Genomic DNA, 9,877 nt, shown 5'->3' with positions numbered 1-9,877 from the left:
CAAAGGCGGAGGTAGCGGTCCTGCTGCTGGGTTGTTGCCCTCCTACGGCCTCCTCCACGTCTCCTGATGTACTGGCCTGTCTCCTGGTAGCGCCTCCATGCTCTGGACACTACGCTGACAGACACAGCAAACCTTCTTGCCACAGCTCGCATTGATGTGCCATCCTGGATGAGCTGCACTACCTGAGCCACTTGTGTGGGTTGTAGACTCCGTCTCATGCTACCACTAGAGTGAAAGCACCGCCAGCATTCAAAAGTGACCAAAACATCAGCCAGGAAGCATAGGAACTGAGAAGTGGTCTGTGGTCACCACCTGCAGAACCACTCCTTTATTGGGGGTGTCTTGCTAATTGCCTATAATTTCCACCTTTTGTCTATTCCATTTGCACAACAGCATGTGAAATGTATTGTCAATCAGTGTTGCTTCCTAAGTGGACAGTTTGATTTCACAGAAGTGTGATATACTTGGAGTTACATTGTGTTGTTTAAGTGTTCCCTTTATTTTTTTGAGCAGTGTATAATTTCTAAATAAGTCAGAATAGAACACACCTTTTCTTAGGCTGAGATTTACCCCGATAACGTTATAAATGGAACGGTTACCGTAATAACTTTTCTGCTTATTCCATCTGGTGGTTATTACATTATCAGGTGAGTAATTTTTTTTTAATGAATAACGTAACAACTTCCACCAATCATGTAATAACTTAACAAAATCAATATTTGGATGAATATGGAATTGTCCCAAAGGTGCAAAACCCATCAATCTGGCACTCCAGGCATGCTCAAGCAAACACTCAAAGTATTTGAATTATTTAAAATACTATTTGAACCCAGATCTGGATGGCGCAGAACTAACCCAGTCAGCAACACTAGCAACCATCCTGCTCAATCCCACCAGATATTACTATAAAATAACTTGATAATAATGGGACTTTTGTTTTGAAGATTACATATTTAACTAGGCAAGTCAGTTAAGAACAAATTCTTATTTACAATGACGGCCTACCCCGGCCAATCCCTAACCGGACGACGCTGGGCCACTTGTGCGCCGCCCTATGGGATTCCCAATCACGGCCGGTTGTGATACAGCCTGGAATCAAACCAGGGTCTGTAGTGACACCTCTAGCACTGGGATGCAGTACCTTAGACCAATGCGCCACTTGGGAGCCCTGATTGATGTTGTATTAATGTGGTATTAAATAAATGGAGCCAGCACACAATCCTGCAAGGATCTTCATCGGGTATTAATGTGTTATGAAGTTTATTATGAAAGATACTGCAACATTCATGAAGGGGTTATACAATTATTACATAAAGGCAGGGCCCTTTACAGAGAGAAGGGGAGTGACAGTTCCTTAATTGTTTGGCTGTATAATACAACCAATGGCTACATTAAGGATCTGGCAGTCTCTCCTGTTTAATTTAATTTAATATAAAACTTGTTTGTCATAGAAAGATGCCAGGACTAGTTCATGTGGATGTGGATAGATTGAGCGTTGTGTTCATTTGACAGTGCATATCTTTCTGCCAAGAAGTGACAGGACTTTCAGCAAATGAAATAGCCTGGACTTTTCCACTTCCAGTTGCGGTGGCTATGTAATGTAATGCGGTGGCTATGTAATGTAATACGACACCAGAGTCATTCATTGAGGAGACAAATTCAGATGCAAATAAACATTGATAAAACAAATCAAATACACACAGTCCCCAAAATGACCTTTCACAGATTATTTAGCAATTATTAGGCATTTATTCAGTGTTTCATTATAATACATGACCTGTATTTAATTAAAAGCAGTAGCACTATTTACATTTCTTATTGTACGCATTCAGAAAGTATTCAGACCCGTTGACTTTTCCCACATTTTATTAAGTTATAGCCTTATTCAAAAATGTATTAAATGTACTTATTCCTAATCAATCTACACACAATACCCCATAATGACAAATTGAAAACAGGTTTAGACATTTCTGCAAATCTATTAGAAATTAAAATACAGAAAAACTGTATTTACGTAAGTATTCAGACCGTTTGCTATGAGACTCGAAATTGAGCTCGGGTGCATTCTGTTTCCATTGATCATCCTTGAGATGTTTCTACAACTTGATTGGAGTCCACCTATGGTAAATTCAATTGATTGGACATGATTTAGAAAGGCACACTGTCTATATAAGGTCCCACAGTTGACAGTGCATGTCAGAGCAGAAACCAAGCCATGAGGTCGAAGGAATTGTCTGTAGAGCTCCGAGACAGAATTGTGTCGAGGCACAGATATGGGGAAGTGAAACAAAACATTTCTGCAGCATTGAAGGTCCCCAAGAACACAGTGGCATCCATCATTCTTAAATGGAAGAAGTTTGGAACCACCAAGACTCTTCCTAGAGCTGACTGCGCGGCCAAACTGAGCAGGGGAGAAGGGGTAGAAGGGTCTTGGTCAGTGAGGTGACCAAGAACCCGATGGTCACTCTGACAGAGCTCCTCTGTGGAGATGGTAGAACCATCCAGAAGGACAACCATCTCCGCAGCACTCCACCAATCAGGCCTTTATGGTAGAGTGGCCAGACGGAAACCACTCAGTAAAAGTTACATGACAGCCCTCTTGGAGTTTGCCGAAATGGAAACCGAAAGACTTTCAGACCAAGAGAAACAAGATTCTCTGGTCTGAATAAAACAAGATTGAATTCTTTGGCCTGAATGCCAAGCATCACATTTGGAAGAAACATGGCACCAACCCTACGGTGGCAGCATCATGCTGTGGGGATGTTTTTCAGCAGCAGGGACTGGGAGACTAGTCAGGATCAAGGGAAAGATGAACAGAGCAAAGTAGAGAGATCCTTGATGAAAACCTGCTCCAGAGCGCTCAGGACCCCAGACTGGGCCCAAGGTTGACCTTCTAACATGACAATAACCCTAAGCACACAGCCAAGACAATGCAAGAGTGGCTTCGGGACAAGTCTCTGAATGTCCTTGAGTGGCCACCCCAGAGACCGAACACGATCGAACATCTCTGGTGAGACCTGAAAATCGCTCTGCAGCAAACGCTCCCAATCCAACCTGACAGAGCTGGAAAGGATCTGCAGAGAAGAATGCGAGAAACTCCCCAAATACAGGTGTGCCAAGCTTGTACCCAAGAAGACTCAAGGCTGTAATCACTGCCAAAGGTGCTTCAACAAAGTAGAGTCAATTTCTAAAAACATGTTTTTGCTTTGTCATTGTGTGGTAGTGTGTAGAATGAGGGAAAAAAAATAATTGTATCAATTTTAGAATAAGGCTGTAACAACAAAATGTTGAAAAGGTCAAGGGGTCTGAACTTTGACTGTACATCAATTATTAAGTATTAAACATGATCCACTCTCCAACACGTGGTAGCCATACAACAGTGACCATAAATAATATATCGTATTTATCAATTATTTGACAGGGACATTGTAGATGCGGTTTTATTTTTTCAAAAGGAGTGCCTTTCACATTTGTGTTTATTGGACAGGATATATAGAGGAGTGGATGGGAGGAGAGAGTGCTAGAGCAGTGGGTCGGGTTCAAACCCATGCTCGCTGCGGTAGTTCAGTACATGTAATCCAAAGACCGTGGCTTAGATCGCTGGATCACCCCAGGCCACAGGGGTTAGGTATTATTATATCAGGGCCATTGTACTTCCAGGTTATCCAGGTATTCGGGGACCCTGGAGATGTTGTTTTGCAACCATGTTGTTGTTATGTTGCCACCATGCTGTGTTTTCATGTGCTGCTGCCTTGCTATGTTGTCATCTTAGGTCTCTACGTAGTGCTGTGTTGTCTCTCTTTCTGTGATGTGTGTTTTGTCCTATATTTATATTGTATTTTAATCACAGGCCCTCGTCCCCGCAGGCCTTTTGGTAGGCCGTCGCTGTAAGAAAGTGTTTTAAATTGACTTGCCTAGTTAAATATCAATATTTTTTTTAACTGCCGCCTCCCCATTGTTAATCTAAAGATCTGGGCTGTCCTGTAGCTGCTTCACCAGGGCTCTGTCATCGTGGAGAGCCTCCTAGTAAACCTGTTACACACAACCACACAACACTTCATAACATGAGTCCTAACTACTGGGTGTAATATTCATACGTGTAAACATACTGAATTATAATTGGATGCATTTTACTGCCATATCATACTGTGCTATGATTGGTTAAGACCACCCAAATGGTTAGGTCATGGTCAGTTTGATCCTGGTTGGCGATACGTGAACATGCCAGTTATTGCTAGCTAATAAAGAGCTACGTTAAGAAATATCCTGTAGTACTGCATTTTATTATTTTGTACAAAGTGTGCAAAACAAGACATGGTGTCAGAGTAAAAGGTCTTACAAGATGGATTTTTCTGGAGTTCCTTCACCTCGAATGGACTGGGAGTCTACAAACTTACCCGATGCATGGCGTAAGTACAAACAGCATGTGGAGCTAATGTTCATGGGTCCTCTGAAGGACAAAGGAGAAGAGGAAAAGTGCAGCTACTTGCTCCTCTGGATCGGCGAAAAAGGGAGAGATATTTACAACACATGGACACTTACCGAGGCTGAATCAAAGGTACTGAAAACATACTACGATCGTTTTGAAGCATATGTTGTGCCGAAGACCAATACGATATTCGCTAGGTACAAATTCCATGAGAAAGTACAGGGAGCTAGCGAGTCTTGAACAGTTTGTGACAGAACTGCGTCTGCTTGTGAAAGACTGATTATGCAAACAAGGGTGAGATGATCAGGGACCGTATTGTATTTGGAATACACTCACCGCGAGTGAGAGAGAAACTTTTGAATGTTGGGTCTGAGGTAACGCTGGACAAAGCTATCGACATAGCCAGATCTCACGAGCTAGGACAGGCTCAGATGAAAACCATTAAGCGCGGCAGCACAAGCAGTGCACACAGTCAGGCAGACATCAAAACGTTTTAGACCTGAGAGAGACATAACTCCAAAACAGAGCGACACAGACTCAAAACATGTGGATATTGTGGATACAAAGTGCATGGCGAACAAGGAAATTACCCAGCTAAAGGCAAACAGTGTACTAAAATGTGGAAAATGGATACACTTTGCAAAAGTGTGCAGAGCTTACCGTAGAAAAACAGTACACACAGTGAGTGAAGATGAAATGTCAATCAAAGAGTCAAACGCTGATGAACTGTTTATTGCTTCAGTGACACAGAAAAGTCAAATATCAGAGACAGAGCAAGCCTTTGCTGACATTGAGATGGGAACACAAGGCACAAAGCTAAAGTTCAAACTAGACACTGGTGCACAAGTAAACATTATTCCTCTGAATAAGTACCACAGCTTGACATCTGAATGCGAGCTACAGCCCACCAAGTGCAGACTGACTGGTTATGGTGGTGAACAGCTCCCAGTAAAAGGCACATGCACTTTCAAATGCAAATACAAGGAAAGTGACATGATGTTGGACTTTTATGTTGTTGACATTAGAACACCTGCAGTGCTAGGTCTTAAAGCATGTTTAGACATGGACCTCATCAAGCTAGTTTTATCATTGCCAGCACCAGTAGAGACAGACAATGTACTGGAGGAGTTTGCTGATGTTTTTACAGGAATAGGATTATTCCCAGGAGAATGTACCATTCACCTTGACCCAGACGCAATCCCTGTGGTCTACCCACCGAGAAAGATTCCCCTTGCTCTCCGTGCCCGTCTGAAGAAAGAGTTGGAGAGCATGGAGCAATCTGACATCGTCACCAAGGTTACAGAACCGACTGACTGGGTAAACGCGTTAGTGGTGGTGGAGAAACCACGCACAGGCAAGCTCCGAGTATGTCTCGACCCAAGAGACTTGAACAAGGCTATCAAACGCCCCCATTATCCTTTACCGACGCTAGATGGCATCACACACAAGCTAGCGGGAGCACACTACTTATGTGTCATGGACGCTAGATCAGGCTACTGAGCTATCAAGCTCACAGAAGAGTCATCTAAGCTCACAACATTCAACACACCGTTTGGACGCTACAGGTTCCGTCGCCTGCCTTTTGGGATTATGTCAAAACGAGTGTGTTTTGAGATAGTGTTTTCAAAACGAGTTTCAGCGAAAGATCGACGAAGTGTACGAAGGCCTCGACGGAGTTGTGGCAATTGTGGACGACATCCTTGTCTATGGTCGAACCAAAGAGGAGCGTGACCGAAACCTCCGCGCGATGCTGCAAAGGTCCCACGAGAGAGGAGTCCGGCTCAACCCCGAGAAGAGCACAGTCGGCGCTACAGAGGTCAGCTACTTCAGACATCTTCTTACAGCGACTGGAATCAAGCCAGATCCACAGAAGATCTTAGCCATAAAAGAAATGGAGCCACCAAAGAACCGTGCAGAGCTGGAAACAGTGCTTGGCATGGTCAATTACTTAGCCAAGTTCACACCCAGCCTCTCCAATGCTAATGCACCCCTGCGTCAACTGCTAAAGCAGTCCAGTGAGTTTCTCTGGGACAAGCAACACGACATTGCTTTCCAGAATGTGAAAGACTTGATCACGAGAGAACCAGGACCAATCCTTGCCTACTACAACCCCGACAAAGAGCTCAGACTCCAAATGGACGCGTCGAAGTATGGACTAGGTGCAGTGCTACTGCAAGAAGGAAAGCCCATCAGCTACGCTTCCAAATCTCTCACAGACTGTGAAATCAACTACGCTCAAATCGAAAAGGAGCTCTACACCATTCTGTTCGGATGTAAACGTTTCCATCAGTACATATATGGACGACAAGTCATTGTGGAATCCGACCACAAGCCCCTTGAGTCAATCATGAGGAAACCACTAGCCGCAGCCCCGCCAAAGCTACAGAGAATGATCCTTCAACTACAAAAATATGACTTCAATCACTCACCGTCCAGGCAACAACATCCCTGTCGCAGACACTCTCCAGGAAGTGTCTTACCTATACGGACAGCAGCCTCAGTGAAGGCATGGACATGCAAGTGCACACTGTGTACAGCAACTTACCAGTTAGTGACACAAAACTGAAGGAGATCCAAGCAGAAACAGAAAAGGACTCGCAAGTCGCACAGCTGAGGAAAGTCATACAGGATGGATGGCCTGAGAGGAGAAAATGCCCTCAGAGCGTCTCAGAATTCTGGAACCATCGTGATGAACTATCACAGATCAACGGAATAATTTTCAAAGGAGAGAAAATCATTATTCCTACCAGTCTCAGAGAAGAGATTTTGACAAAGATCCATGCTGGACACATGGGCATGGAAAAGTGCAAACAGAGAGCACGGGACATTTTGTTTTGGCCCGGAATGTGCAAACAAATAGAGGACATTGTTGGTAAATGCGCCATATGTCTTGAACGACGCCACTCAAACACCAAAGAGCCAATGTTACCTCACTGTATCCCAGACCAACCCTGGCAGGTCGTGGCAACCGATCTGTTCACCTGGAACAACGAGGACTACATCGTAACAGTGGACTACTACAGCAGATACTTCGAACTCAACAAGCTTCACAGCACCACAGCTGTGATACACAAGCTGAAAGCAGCCTTTGCCAGGCATGGCATTGTAGAGACTTTAATATCTGACAATGGGCCCTGTTACAAATCAAATGAGTTTGAATCCTTCACAAAAGCATGGGAGTTCACACGTCACCACAAGCCCGCATTACCCTCAAAGTAATGGCCTTGCTGAAAAATCTGTGTTCAGTCGTCACCTACTGAACACAAAAGAACAACACACTGACGAGATGAACTGTTCCCCTGAAAGAGAACGTGATGGACTAAACACACACACAGCACAACATACACCATACTTACCTGCAACACCACAAGAACTGTTGACTGACACAGAAGCATGCTCAGCATCATATCGCACAAGGTCAGGAAGAGAGGTCAAGCCCAGAGCTGTCCTAGACCTGTGAAATGTCAAAGGGTGTAGGCGGATCGCTGCCCTAAAAGAGTTTGACTGTAAACTTGTTATTGAAAGTTCACTTGAAATGCTTTGGTATTGTATTTGTTTGAAATGTTAAGATGTATTTCTACTGTGAAAGCTGAGTTGCTGAGAATCCCTTGTTCAAAAAGTAACAGTATGTTGGGTCGTTGTTTCAGAGTCTATGTTGATTCAGTTGGTGTAGTATGCAATATAAATGGTTACTTACCTTGAGTTCAAACTGCAGAGCATGTTTTCAAAAGAAACGCTTAGAATATGTAAACATTTTTCTTTTGTTTTAAAAGAAGGGGGATGTAATATTCATGTGTAAACATACTGAATTATAATTGGATGCATTTTACTGCCATATCATACTGTGCTATGATTGGTTAAGACCACCCAAATGGTTAGGTCATGGTCAGTTTGATCCTGGTTGGCGATACGTGAACATGCCGGTTATTGCTAGCTAATAAAGAGCTACGTTAAGAAATATCCTGTAGTACTGCATTTTATTATTTTGTACAAAGTGTGCAAAACAAGACACTGGGGGCAACAGGTCTCAGTGAAAGTGACATCAATGCACGATAGGCTAGCTCATTGGTTCAGGGTTCCGACATATGGGCTAGTCTGTGTGTCACAAACCTCCCAAAAAACTCTGTGGGCAAGCATTGGGTGTGTAGAGTAACTGAAGAATGGCTCCGAAGCGCATCCCGTCGCGGCCGATGACGTCGCATCCCTTGGCGTTGGCGGGCAGTTTGGGTTGCTGAGTTGGGGTGTTTACACAGGGTAGACAGAGATGTGGTGAACACAAGACCACCCACGTTCAGCTGCACTACAGAACAACTCTGGGGACAGGGAGACTGCTAAGATTAGGATAGGTCAGAGACAAGGAGGGATAGGGACTGTTAGGGTTAGGATAGGAACAGCTTGGGTTAGAAACTGTTTGGTAAAGGGCTAGGACCTGTTAGGAATAGCGTAAGATCAAGCCCCACTTCATCAATTGTGTACTTTCACTACATAATGAAGCACAAATAAACATTCAATTAATTCTTTCAAATAAACAATTGAATAAACATAACAGCTGGTAAGTGAGAATAACCGTAGCAGGTTAGGACATGATGACTCCTTGCTGTCCCCAGTCCACCTGGCCGTGCTGCTGCTCCAGTTTCAACTGTTCTGCCTGCGGCTATGGAACCCTGACCTGTTCACCGGACGTGCTACCTGTCCCAGACCTGCTGTTTTCAACTCTCTAGAGACCGCAGAAGCGGTAGAGATACTCTTAAAACTTCTTCTCAATAGGGGGTGCTGTTTGGACTTTGTAATAATTTCGTTCCCAAATTAAACTGCCTCGTACTCAATTCTTGCTCGTACAATATGCATATTATTATTACTATTGGATAGAAAACACTCTCTAGTTTCTAAAACCGTTTGAATTATATCTGTGAGTGAAACAGAACTGGAGTTGGAGGATTTTTCCTATGAGGATGTGAGAATGCTGAATTCTGCAAGCTGTTCCCAGGTCAGTTTATTAATTTGCCTGTCTTCTATTGGTTGAGATGCACTGCATACGTCTTCCCCTGGGTGTCAGCGAATAGTGAGAGTTGAAATGGGGTTGCTAGGCAGAACTGAGAGGTTATAAATAGCCTGGGAACGTAGGGTCCGGTCTTTGTTCACTTCGCTCTGACGCAGGAAGGACATCTGGCTGTGGCTCTAGAACGCTCCGGTTATAGGCCTTAGATATATCCGGTCATGTTTTTATTCGTTATAGGTGTTAAAGACATCATAATGTTGTTATATTAAACCGAGTTATATCAGTTTATATCGGTATATTGCGATTTTCGGATATTTAATCGTCCTGCGTTTTAGTGAGTTGGACACGTCTTTGCCACATGGCTAATGTTTACTGCTAAATCGAACGTTGAAGAGGACAATCTACAACCAAGCAACGATTCTTTTGGACTAAGGACACCTTGCCCAAGA

The sequence above is a fragment of the Salvelinus namaycush genome, chromosome 23, assembly GCF_016432855.1.
Source record: "Salvelinus namaycush isolate Seneca chromosome 23, SaNama_1.0, whole genome shotgun sequence".
Taxonomy (NCBI): domain Eukaryota; kingdom Metazoa; phylum Chordata; class Actinopteri; order Salmoniformes; family Salmonidae; genus Salvelinus; species Salvelinus namaycush.
This window is presented reverse-complemented; position numbering follows the sequence as displayed.